The sequence below is a fragment of the Leuciscus leuciscus genome, assembly GCF_965113295.1.
Source record: "Leuciscus leuciscus genome assembly, chromosome: 5".
Taxonomy (NCBI): domain Eukaryota; kingdom Metazoa; phylum Chordata; class Actinopteri; order Cypriniformes; family Leuciscidae; genus Leuciscus; species Leuciscus leuciscus.
In genome coordinates this window covers 25,091,443-25,105,846 of record NC_138729.1, presented here as the reverse complement: position 1 = coordinate 25,105,846, position 14,404 = coordinate 25,091,443, and the positions used below count along the sequence as shown (strand labels likewise).

Sequence of the window (14,404 nt, the reverse complement as noted above, 5' to 3'; positions counted from 1 at the left end):
GTTATTTGTGTAGTTATTAATCTTACATTTTTTCTAGATATATTATGGAAGAATTTATCATGCAGCAAGTGTGGAATCAAATACACCTTACATTCAATTATGTCATTCTGTTTCATTAGACAATTAGTTAATGCAGTCATAGGTTTCAGTGCCTAAAATCAGCCATAATGACTGCAGCACCTACTGCCACATGACAATGTTTTTAATCTAACAATGACAAAAACATTACGGCCCTGCATTTTTGTTTGAATAGTGTCACACCTCATGACTTTCTCATGCCCTTAACGGTTAACAGATATGTTATCTGATCTTCCTGGTTGAACAAGTACTGCTTCAAAGGTGCCCAAACAATTGTCATAAAAAAACTTCTCTGACAAAATGCGTTCATGTGTAGGAAACCTCTGATTTCATACTAATGAATGTACATTTTAAATGTCAAAATTTAGGACTTATTTTCAGTTTATGCAAGCGAGAAAAGAACAGTTAAACTGGTTAAACTCGAGCATACATTACAAATAAGCTGTCTGATTAGCAGGGCAAACTTATATTTCAAGATGGTTTACATTTACAATTAAGTCACCATTAAATCAGATGAAGTGTTTTTCTGCGCGAGACACAACCTGTCACTCACATGAGATCACAGCAAGCAAACTACAACAATCCAATGATTCAATCAATTCCCCATGGACAAACTCAGGTCCCACCCTACATTTTTTATTGTTTGAAATAGGGCTGAACGTAGGCCTGTCACGATTATGAAATTTGGGTGACGATTAATTGTCTGCAAAATAATTGCGGTTATGCCGATTAATTGCCCGTTTTAGGGCTTTGGCGATTAATTGCCCGTTTTAGGGCTTTGGCGATTAATTGTCTGTTTTAGGGCTTTGTCATAATTTTTTTGTGTGCTTCATTCATTAAATAATTGTGATGAATTTAGTCCTTTGTAAGTTATCATTTTGCAGTGTAAGATTACAGTTTACACCTTTAAATATTAAATAAATGTATTCAATAGCTATGACAATTTTCTGCACCGTAATTTTATGAAATCTAAACCTGTTGATAAAAACAAATGACAAATTACTATTAGTACTCTTATAAAATTAATTCATGTATTAATTACATTTTATTTATATATATGAATGTAAAGAATCATATCAACATTGATAATAATAATGTTTCTTGAGCATCAAATGTATGTACAGTATGTGTGTATGTGTGTGTGTCTGTCTGTCTATCTACACACTATACACAAATAATATACAATTAAATTATGCTATTTTAAATGTATTGTGCAGCTTTAATGGGGCAACAAGATATGATATATACGAAAGAACAGAACAAGATAGGCTTTTAATAATCTTACAGTGCAAAAAAACCACGAAAATATGAAACACTTCAAAACAGAGCGGCACAAAGCACGTATGCGTTTCGCGGGTGCAGAATGATGTGCTCAAAGCAACATAGGGTCACTGCGCATGTAAAACTTCACTGCACAAAGCAAAGAAATGTCGAGCTCACAAATCCTAGGGTATATCTGTCCAACAGTTTATTGATCGTTTGTTTCTTCACAGTTTTAAATTCCAGTTATTGTGCGTTTGATGCCAATTCATAGTCCTTGTGCTGTGTGTGATCTAACAGGCACACGGTAGCGAGTCGTTTAGAAACAGCAATTAACTCCAGCAAAATAAAATAATTTTATGCAAATCCACAGCCCCTTTTCTACAGATCAAATATTATAAGGTAAATATATCATATTGGTGAGAGTTTCCTGTCGTAACCGGACGAGGCGCGCTGTTTGAATGCTGAATGGAGAATGATTGACAGCTGCAGAGGAGGGAAGACGAGTTTCCGTGAACTTTAATTTAACGATGTAAATATATTTCTGTCCCTCACATTAAGCTATGGAATGGCTCCAGATGACTTTGAATATATTGCTGGAAAACTTAATTAGTGCTTGTCTATTTCTTTTGGTCCATGACTCCCTTGTGCACCTGGCCTATAAAAGAGCGCAATAATCGCGGTTGTCTAAAACAATCGCGGTTAGATCAAATAATCGCGATCAGACGGTTATTTAATTATCGCGACAGGCCTAGCTGAACGATTAATTGCATTTGCGATAATATCGCGATATGATGAAATGCGATTTTTTAAACCGCAAAGCTGCGATTATAGTCTGGTCACGTGACACGCGAGAGTAAACCAGTCTGATTTACAGATGAAGCATCAACTTGGCACGCGACATATACTATTTTTTACAGTCTATGGACACATATAGACCTGGCTACAGGAAATAACAGTTTATGTTTAATTTATGTTATATTGTGTTATAGATTCTCTCCAACGATTCTGTATTGTATATGTCTGAGCTTAGTTTTAAACACAGACGTGTACGACGCGCGTGCTTTATAAACAACCGTATTCTGCTTGCTTCTAATTCCTCTGTCTCTCACACACACACACACACGACACCACTCGAACCTTACGAGAAATAATCTTTAATAAAGTTCGGAAAAGTTGAAGCGAGTTACAAGGACATTCAGGCTTCATTGCGCAAGATATGAGATACGCGCGGTCTGCGTGATGTTACTTCAGTAAGTTAGTGCGCGGTCTCGCCCGCCGGTATTTTACTAACAAATGTTCTACGAAGGCATCATATGTCTTGGAATGCAGTTGGCTTATATATTAAAAATATGAAAATCACCGACAGAAGCTGCTTTCAATTTCAAATACTCACGTGCGTTTTGCGAAGAGCATTTGAGCATGCGGCTGTGAGCGAGTCTACGTGGTTAAATGTACGTTTACATCTCAAAATGCTTTTATGACGCGAATTTACCGGTAATGTGACACAGTCAGTTATTAAACAAACAGGACAAACCAGTGGTGTAGTCTACGTGATACGCAGGTATACGCCGTATACCCACTAGAAAAGGCCAAGGATTTGCGTATACCCACTTAAAAAAAGCGTGAGGATACGTATCAACTTCGTTTTGTGTCAGAACTTTCACACTTTCATTCATAAATTCACCCCGTCTGTGTTTGCGAAGCGACGGATCGAATCGCGGAATCCAGTCACAAATGGAACTTGCTATATAAAGCAGAACGTCACGGAATTAGGCTATTTTTGAATGAATAAATCAAAAGTAGCTGCTGTACAATGAATCAAATCTCGATATGGACTAGTGTCTATGAATATTAAAGCTAAAAGAGACTGCAATTGTTCTACGCGTCTCTGGGATGGAGCGCTCAGTGTATGCTCCACTACACACACACACACACACACACACACACAGAAGCACGCGTGACTCACGCTCGTGGTGTTTTCAGCGTTTCACTGTATTGAGACATGATGTAGGCTACACATGTGCATTTCATCGCAGAGCTGCTATGAAAGTCACTTGATGAGAATTTCACCATTTCATTTGATAAAACTATCGTCATTCATTCGTTTCATATACACACAGAAACTGTTATGTCTTTACGACAACCTGTCAAAATAAAAGTTCTGTATAACTTGAAGAAATTATAACAGAAATATATTACTATTGCACAGAGTATACTTCAGGCCTAATAATAATAATAATAATAATAGTTTATTAAAACACACAGAAACTCAAATGTCTACAACCCACCAAAATAAAAGTTCGGTCTAACTCAAATTAATTAGAAAGGAATTGCACAGTAAAAGGTATTTTAAAATAAAATTTTTTTCAAAAACACCATTTCTAAAAGTAAATTTGTATTTGTGCCTATAATGTTTTGTTTTTTTAAATTGTTGATAATTGTCAACTGATAAAACCTGTGCTTCAGGGACCATATTCATATAACAAATAAATAAGTTGATAACACTTAGTATTTCATAATGCTCTCAATTACATGTCGATGCATACTGTATGCATTAGTGAGTGTGGTGGTGCTTATGGGGTGACGCTCTGGGCTGGGTGAGTATGCGGTGGGGTGGGGGGGGGGGGGGCTGGGGGTGTTATATTAGAGTATACTCACTACAAAAAACTAGACTACACCACTGGGACAAACCACATCTTATAATTTCAAAAGAGATGAACACGTTCAGACAGCCTACTCTTAAATACTGAAAGCACTCTTTGTTTATTGCTTGTAATATTTTTTTCCCTCTTTGTTATTTGTTTTGAAGCTATATTTGTTAAAATTATTAACATGTAATTGCATTAATTTAGTTTTTTAATGTGTAATTATTATAAGTAGGCCTAATTATAATTATGTAATTAAATATTTTAAGTTTTATTAATAAGATCAATTAAAGAAAAAAAATGTATCGGCTCATGAGGTGCCTAAAGATTCCCTTCCCTATTTTACAATGATTTATTGCTTGTTTTTGTTGAAAAATAGAAAAGATAAAGAGCTTAAAAAATAATCGCATATTAAATCGCAATCGCAATATTGGTAAAAAAAATCGCAATTAGATTATTTTCCAAAATCGTCCAGCCCTAGTTTGAAAGTAATCGCAACTTCCTCTTCATGCTGACTTTAAATACATGACACCAAATGTCATGTGGTTTGTAAATGGACGGTTATCGGCTATCAGTTCCAGCATGGGTAAAACTTCATCAGACAATGCATTCCCTGCAAATCTAGCATGACTGTAGTAATTTTAGTGCTGAACAGAGAGCAATGCCATTTCCCCACATATTGATTAGTGTTTTGAAAAGTAGACAATTAGCAATTTCCTTCTCTAGATTGATATTCTCTTGTCTATTGGTTTGATTCCTAAAAAGGTTTGTTAAACATTTTACAGCTATAGCGTGGCATGATTCACAAACACTAGCACACATTACCATTAACAGTTAAATAAACCCCTGAACAAATCTCTTTCACACACATTCCCATTCTTTATCTACCTACAACAAACAGAGTTCAACCATAAACAAAACAGAGAATCGATAGACATCCCAAATCACAAAGGCCCTGTAAGACCACCCAGACCTGTCCAGTAAAAGCATATGGCCCAATTGGCCACAATGACATCAGGCTCCTTACTCTCATCTAACAGGCTTATCTCAGTCTCTTTCTCAGCTGATCTCTTCAGACCTGCAGTTTACCCTCATTCAAAGGGATTTTATGAGTCAGGCCACAGATACTTCTTGCTTTAGGGTGCAGGAAAAGAGAGATCTGGTCTGTTTGAAGCGATATAAAGGGCAGGCATGAGAGAGAGACGGCAGAGAGGCTTTATGGCCCTAGTGTAACTAAAGATGTTGAGAACTGAAAAAGTGTGTGTGTGTGTGGCCTGGATTAACAGCTGGGTGTTTAACTCAATAGGTGGGGAAAGAGATGAGACACAGACCTGCGTACATGCATTTTTCTCCAGCTGACGTACAGTGGAAAACAGCTGTGCAAATGTGCATTCACACAAACACACGCAGGCTGGATGTGCAAGCTTTGAGCGACAAGCTCTCTTGAAAGGCAAAATTTTAATAAAAGATGTTATATAATACAAACGGGCAGAGAAACATTAAGAACTTCTGAGAGCCTTTGAGAGTCATATTTAATTTGGCTTTTAACTGGAAACCATTTTTGCAGTCATTTAGATGTTTTTCAAAAATGTAAATGGCCAATAGGACTTTTGATAGACAAAAACAATTATGGTCAGATAAGCTCTTGGGAAACAAACGTTATACATATCTGAAAGCTTCCTGTAATAAGATGTGCATAATAATAGCACCAGATCAATGTGTTAAAAAGAAACTCACACAAATCAGCACCACATTCAGGTTGAGATTAACACACTCAGCCCATAAATTCTCATCATCTCCATCTTCTTCACTGGGTTCCTCTCCATCACTTACGCTGTGATTTGTCATCTGTTGACTCCTTCAGCTGAGAAATCTGTCCACTTGGACCTCATTCAACTGATCTTCAAAATCACAAGATTGTCTGTGTCTCTCTCAGTATTTACAACATGACACCGAGCCTCACAGGCAAAGGACAAGAATCAACAGCCAGAATATGAACTCACATCACATGACTGCAAATTGTTGGTACTTTCCTCATGCTTAAATTTCAGCATACAACTTACTGATCACAGCACAAAGCTATTTAATAAAACATATGATCAGTGATAATTACATGATCAAAACCATTCATCATTCCTCTCCAGCTGTACAAAAGCAGCAAGGCATGTCTCTTTCTGGAACGAGATGAATTTATGGTATTCACAAAAAACAGGTTACCGCGTCTGTCTGGCATTTCCACTATAATGAGCGATTCTATCTTACTATTAATGGCAAACATTAAAGACAAACACTGGAAATCAAGCCTGTTCCCACTCTGTTTACCACTTGGTTAGCACAGGAAGGTCAATTAAACATAAACCACTTAAAGAGAAGAATGCAGCCATAAGCCCTCAATACACTCATAGAGGAATGTGTTAATTATCAAATGCATCAGCAGGTTGCCATGAGTTGCAAAACTAAGTACCTGGAGATATTTTAACATTGTGACTGACCGCCCTGTTATTAGCAGAGGTTACTTACAGGTTGATATTGACATTTAAGCAATATCACTTGAGCAAAAGCGTTGTTGTTCTTATTATAAGCAGGGATCTTTTAAGTCATGAATACCAAGAATTGTGTATTACATGAAACTACATAAAATCCAATGTTAGACCAACAAAATCCCCCTGATGTTGTTCAAGCTAGTCAAAAACAGTTGTCTAAACAAAGAATTGAACAATATTGCTGAAATGTTAAGGGTTTGTCAGTTCCCAGTATGCACTGCAGCATGCATAAATGATGCGCTTACTGTTATAGGATTATTGTTTTGCTGTTTGCTGACTTTTTCACATTAGTTGATTGTCACCATTGTTGAGGTTTGTGTCATGTAGGTCTATGTTCTACAAACTAGATCCCATATATCTTTGCTTTGTAAGGTGATTGCACATTCAGAAAAAAGATATATTAAGTGTACTAAACCACAAGTGTGATGTTGCTTTTATACAACAGCACTAAAAACAACTAATTAATGTCGAGTAATTTGTTTCAAATAAAGAATGGTCAGTAAGCACATATATTTCTTCTCCGGCTCCGCCAATGAAAATATCCCCCCCCCCCCCCCCAAAAAAAGAAGAAAATCAGCAAGTTGTGCATGTCACCATAAAATAATATGCATACAGTTTAAGTCATGTAAAAATGAACAGCCTATCAATTAAAGCAAATGGAGACTAGTTACTCTGGATTTTGTGACTGCAGAAAGGACAAATGCACAAGTGAAAATGTATTTATGTATGAGTAGGCATGCATATTGGAAAGCACTGCCCCCGTGATCCATTCATTTAGCCAAATCACATAATGGCTCATGATAGAAGAGAAACGTTACACCCAGATGTCAAAATGATCCTTCACCACGCTCGATAATTGTACTGAGAATAGGAGACCGTGTTTCTCTGGAAATATGAGTCTGAAATTTAATTATCCAGCCTTTGGAAAATGTAGGGCAGACAGAAGACAGCGCAATGATATAAAACTGCACTCAGTGGGTAACTAATGTCAAGCTCTGGGTTTAACTGAGTGAGCACAAGATACCGGAGCCGTAAATCAAATAAACACTATCTAGCCTTAGATAATTGCGCTTTTAGGAATGGTTAGAAAGAGTCCATGGCACACACACACACACACAAAAACCACCTGAATATAAAAACCAACAGTAATTGTTTCAGAATTAGATCAACCAGTGATGCTCTTCACATTGCACTTATTTTTTTTCACAACGGTCACCCCTCAAAATATGTTAAAGCTAAACTTTTGCATGCAATAATAATCTACTGAGCATGCAATGCCAGTGAATCATGTTGTTTGCCAGTTACACAGATGGGAAAAGCTCAGTGCTGCCAAGTGTCTGCTGACTGCATTAAATCCTCTGATGAAAACACGCAACACGGTCGGAGATCAAAACATATGCTCAAGAATAAATTACGGCAACACATATAAGCTTTCAATCTTACCCCGGGATCCAGTTATTTACGGATGACATTCGACGAAATCATTTAGCACCAATCCACAAGACCGAAATGCATGGTTAAAGATCCTCTGGTCCGCGACAGAAAGTGGCCAATTCAACACGGGCAGCCGCGGAGACACCAACACCAGATTCAGATTGAGCAGTAGCGTCTATCGCACTGGTTTCTCCGCCAACTAGCCCCGCCCCACTATTTTACATCAACACGGAAGCCTTCTTCCGATTGGCTCTCGGTTAGACTAGGACGCGTCTAGCGGCGCGTTCCACCAATCATTAAATAAAAGGGGCGGGACTTCGAGTTGGAAGTCATGCGGGCGGATGCGATGCATGACGTCAATCCTTTGTTACCTTGCCGACCCCTTTCATCTGAAACAGCAGATATCTAGCCAAAACATTGCGTATTAAATCATAAACATCTTGGTGCAGACTTTAAGAAGCTTGTTGCAGGGGGTTTTAATTTAGAGAAAGCACTATTCAAGGCAAACACAATTAGAAGGCTATTATAATGAAGCAGGTGCATTCAGTAAAATACAGCATTCGGTTTAATTTGAATGAAGCAAAGACTATTACTTGCTGCATGCGTGCCCTGTGAAGTCATGTAATTTCTTTACGCTCAAAGGCTTTATAACGACTCCATCTGGCTAGACTACAACTGAGATTTATGACAGAGCAACTGTACATTGCTATCCAAATGGCCAAGCGTCGTTCACAAAAACCGTGCATGTATGTGCATGTGGATCGCAGTCAATTCTCCACAAACCATAATAAGCCATTTAATGATATGCGGCTTTATAACTTTCCACCCACCAGCCAATCTGCTGTCGGCTGTCAAAACCCCCAGCTTCAAATACCGCACTGCTTCTCGGCGGAGAAATCCCCGGTGACATTTCGAGACAACGCCTTTGATATTCAGCAAAGGTCACGGACATACATTTATATCATTTTCCCCCCGAGAGGATCAAATGCGAAGTCTGCAGTCTGCCTTCTAAAAGGCCCTGAAACAACACCAAGTATCCATAAAAATGCAGCCTATGCTTTAGAAATGCTGAATATTTGCTGAGAAAACAAGAACATTGCGAGCAATTTGTGAGGAAATACAACACATCACAGTTACAAGAACTGCAGCTAAATATCCATTCATTCATGAGGATTCAGCATTCAGTTGGCCAAAATTAACATTGAAATAAATGCAACTCACATAAAGCGGATTTTCGGTGTAGCCTATTTAACTATTGTTTTTTAAGCACTGACGTCAATCCCGTGTTTTGGCCTAAAGTAGAAGGCCAAGTGCTTATTAACCATCTCTTCCACACTAAATGAAATAGAGAGCTGACTCCTTTGTTGCTTCATAAGCCTGATGGAAAAGATGGATAGTAGGCTAGCCTAAGCAACCGTGCACAAAATCAGTACAGTTATCATTCAAATGTTGTACTTACTCTCCGTGGATCATAGCATTATACATTGCCCAGAACATCGTATTGGATTAGCATTATTTGGATTCGGTGTTTTGATTTTTTTTTTTCTAGTGTTGTTGGTCTGCGTTGCCGAATCAGTGTTGCTGTCTGCGGCAGCAACTTCCGGCGCATGCGCTACAGCGCTCGCGTCACAGACAATGGCTGTGGTCCAAACATTTTCTTTCTTACATGGATAACATTTAACGCAATTTAAAATAACACAGGGGCAAAACAAATCACATTCGCACACAAATGTAAATATTGCATTTACATTTCTGCAGCCAAATATAATGATTTCTGCAAAAGGCCGTTTTTGAAGGCGTTTTTGTCTCCAGCCAATCCCACAAATCTTCCCTGAATCCGAGTATGACATATTTACTCTAACTTCAGAGCTGAGTATTCTTGTAGCATCATGTCTTGCATGCATTTATTACTTGCAATAAATCACGATAGTCTTATCTAATGTTTGCCCCTTTTCTTCTCGCTTCATGTTGCTGTGACTGCAAAGATTTATCATTCTCTATAAACCCATGATAGCTCAGTGCAGCTTGGTGAATGCCATTTGTGAGATTATCCTCTTTTTTAATTACTCTCTGAGACAGAAAAGTGACAAATTATATTTTAGTCATTGTATTAGTTCATCCAGTTACATAATCTTTATAGCTCTATCAGAAATAATAGCTTAAAAAACATAATGACAAGAAGTCAATAATCATTGTCTAAGGAGGGATTAACCAATTTCATTAACTAAAAGATTTACCTTGATGGTTTTCAATGATTTGTAAGGGAAGTTAATATTTACAAGTAGAATAACAACCAAACACTCAGTTCATGCTTTGCTAGAAGCATAAAACACAAACACATTTTCTTAACAGTTTTTATTCGAGCATATTTTCACTTATTTAGTAAGTTTACCCTTGTAGTACAATTATTAGAGTATAACATTAAAATATGCCCACGTGCTGGTGTCAATTTGTTCCTACATGTTATGTAAAAAGAGAACATCGCTATCACAAATACAGACTATTTACATATAGCAACACAATAAATGGGATACAAAATAAAGTTTAAACGAAAGAAAAAAAAATATGCAAAAAAACATTCTTAGCAAAACTTGGAAGAGTTTTTGGTAGACGGGGGGACAACTGCATTTTCTCACTAGAAAATAAAAAATATTGTAAATATATCAGAACAAACGCTCCTTATACACTAATGCTGCAGCCAGACATATGTAAACCCGTCAGATTTGTTATTTGTTCGCAAATTTAATTATGTAGGCTATTTTTTTATGATAATGTAATCATAATTACAAAGCGCTCTGAATTAAACGATTCAGAGACACGCTTGGTCATTCCAGAAGTAAATATGGATGTTTTAATATTGAGAGAGTTTGACAGTTGCACTTGAAACCTCATCATACATTACCGGACTCGACAGGAAGGCTATTAACAAATAGTCCATGATATTTCAAAGACTTTCAATCTGGAAAGAAAAAAAACTGTGCTTAAACGAACTATAGGTGAGAAAATAGCTGTGGGAAATAAATAAAAATGGACATTTGCTAGAACTCAACATGTCAACTGCACTCTGTTCGCCATTTTGCCGGAAGCCTTCTTCTTCTTTTGTTGATTTTTGCTGAAACGCAAGCGGAGTGTGTATATCGTCACCTACCGGTCTAATATGCAATCTGAGTATAAACACAATTCATTAGGTGTAAAGTATCACATTTGTGTGTTAAAACGAAGGATCCACATTAGAGGACAAGAACAACTATTAAAACTGTATTTTGACAGACAAGCCTAAACATGAAACGCACTAGCAACCTGATCCTAATAATTTTTCCCTACATCTCCCCTAATATTCTTTACCTTACCCCTTTAAAATGCAGTAAATTCAACTCTTTCCTCATAAATGTCGACTTTCATACACCCCATGTGAAGAATTAACCCTTTGTGTCCCAGGCCAGCACGTAGGCCTACTCTACTGGCTAATAATAATTTATGCTGTTTCTCAAAATAATGTTCTTATCACAGAAAGAGATGATATATATATATATATATATATATATATATATATATATATATATATATATATATATATATATATATATATATATATAGATAGATAGATAGATAGATAGATAGATAGATAGATAGATAGATAGATAGATAGAGCCTCTGACTCCATCCCACACAAGCCCTGTCAAAATATTTCTCACGCCATTTCTGTTCCCACATTCCAACAATGCCTCCACACATCAAACTTTCAGCTTGCCATATTTATGTACGTCCTATATGCTTTCGATTATACTTGACATCCTCCATACACGCTGCACTATGGAAAGCAGCTCAGTTACAACAGTGGAGCCCATCAGTCACTTGACATTTAAAATGCTCTCCCCATCACATTTTTTCACATCTCATTTTCCATCTGCACACTCCTGCTACATGTCCTGTATGCTGACACCTAAAACAGCTTAGGATCGGAGGAATGATATTTATACCTTTTCGGGAAGTCATCCCTCAGACTGAATTAAAACACTCAGTCTATCTTCAGTTATTCCTTCCTTGATCCTGAACAGACTCATTGCTTCCCACTTTAGTTATTTTAAGGTTTAAACCAACGTCCTCAGCTGAGATATCATTTCATGTTCATTATGTCAAGTTTTCCTTAGGCAGGATGCACAGTATAATATCAGTCATCAGCCAATTATATATATATATATTTTAAGTGCCCACTTATGCTGTTTTAAATGTTCTTATTTTGATTTTATTGTCTTCGACACTTACATTTTTTCATAATATACACTGCACATCACCTCTTTCAGTGTCTGAAAACAGTTTGTTCAAAGATTCAGTCTCTCTAATCCCCCCCTTTCCGAAAGCCTACTCTGTTCTGATTGGTCAGATGGCCCAGTCTGTTGTGATTGGTCTACCGCTTATAGTGTGTGTCGGAAATCAAATGCCTGATACACAGTGATACGAATGATGGCGTAGGTTTTTCCGTATAAATTCCAAGTCCTTTTGAAGTGCATGCAAAGCATTCCATAGGCTGGCATTATGCAAATTTGTTACATTGTTACGTAGGTTTGTAACAGGAAGGAACTGAATTTCCCTCCTTCCCTACTTTTCTGGTTCCACTTGCTAAAAGTAATACATTTTGAACACTCAATGTGTGGTCCTTCAAGCAGCCAGCGACACCATCAGACAACATTTGTAGGACCACTGCCGTTTTAAAACAGTATTTGATAGAATGAATAACGATATTTATGCTTTTAAACGCACATCCTCTCAGAAACTTTTCATCATGATTATCATTACCAAGGCATTGTGTGATTCATAGTAGGCAGAACTGTGTGGTGATCAAGACTAATTATTTTCATCTTTGCCATTTAGAAATAAGAAAACACTGGTTCAGACTAGGCCATTGAACATGCTCGGAAATCATTTCAGGGTCACAAGGCTTTCTCAAAAGAAAAAGCCATTATGTGCACAGGAATAATGAAATATAGAAATCTTGAGCTTGAAGCTCAATTATTAAGGTTATGATGGCTGATCCTAGACCAGTAGAAAAGTCATTTCTTCCACCCACAGAGCCTCAGGCAGCTGAGGGGAAGTGCTCAGCAGTGTGCTTCATCACACAATAATACAACGTTAATGACACAGGATGGTGTCTTTCTTTGGCCCTGAAAGACTTCAAGGCAGGATGTTTAAGGAACGGTGGTCCTAATTATGCTTTTTATGCCCAACTCTGACGTGATTGACTGTTTCAAAGGAGATGCATTATTGATCCACTTCACAGACAAGTTGTATTGATTGCGAAATCCTGATAAGAGTATGATTTTTCTCCCTCCTCTTACTTTCTCCGTCTTTCTCTCTCCCGCTCCAGTCAGAGAGCGAACTTAGAATCAGGGCTGGAAAATATGACCTCTGGGTGCTTTTTAAAATGATTCTCTCGAAAGCGTTTTGATGAGGATGTGACAGAGGATGCCCCAGCTGCGTTTCTTTGTGTGCTGTGCTGCAATCATGTGTAATGGCTGAGCAAGTCTGTGCCTGAGTAGCAGCTATACCCAGCACGGCTCGGCCAGCTCCTGTTATACGCCTGTCGTACACTCAACATCTCTGCAGCTTTGTTTTTCCTCCTTGCCTGCAGAAAGGTCGTAGTGCTGTGCTGTAACTGCAGGACATATTTATCTTTGTGTGTGTGTGAGTGCGTGTATCTGTCTCCACTGCAAAAGACGAGGAGAGACCTACTGAAAGACCTGTCAGAACTATTTTCATTATAGTCAACTTCTCTTATTTGTTTACCATTTAAAATGATTCCAAGCCAAGACCAAAACCTGCATATTTACAAATCTTACAATGAGTTTTTTTGTTTTGTGACATTTTAATTATGACACTCAAATAAATTATTTTAATGTGACATTGTGTTTAACATATTCAGCCCTTGTTCTTCAGAGGCTCTGTTCTTTTCTGGATAAAAACCACATATAAGGATGAATATTCAGATGGTCATAAGACTTATGTGAAAATGAAGACTAAGAATTTAGGGGTAAATTACCAGGATTCAGTTTCCAGGAAGACAAAGACACATAAAATCCCACATGACACTGGCCAGAAAAGGTCATCTCACAAAGCTCATGCAAACAAGGAGTCTTTTAAGAGATGAGAACAACAATGCCATATATAGTATTTATGTGTCCAAGTTACGGTATAGCACTATAGGCTGTAATGGGTGGTAAAGGAATTATTACTCAAAAAGTTCCATGTGGAAGCATGTCTATAGAGTTTGCTAATGGTGACCTAGTTGTGAAGTGGAAAAAGATTTTGTTGTTGCATGAGACCTCAAAATTACAGATGATGTGTGTGTTGTGAATGTAACGCATGGCCACATCTTGAAAAAACCTATAGTGAAGAATGATGGGGACTGCATTTCTTCAGCAATGACTGGACATCTTGTTAAAA

At 37.5% G+C, this 14,404-nt stretch overlaps 1 protein-coding gene across 5 annotated transcripts in view; it reads right to left on the bottom strand.

The window, feature by feature from the left end:
* The window catches only part of fam222ba (family with sequence similarity 222 member Ba), a 64,189-nt gene that overhangs the window by 47,982 nt on the left and 1,803 nt on the right, over positions 1–14,404 (bottom strand). The window contains exon 1 of one of the 5 annotated variants that reach the window (XM_082168940.1): positions 9,423–11,364. The exons of 1 other annotated variant lie outside the window; for it this stretch is intronic. The gene's annotated coding sequence lies outside the window, so the exon portion shown is untranslated. 3 more of the 5 variants (XM_082168936.1, XM_082168938.1, XM_082168934.1) reach the window with 3 other exon arrangements.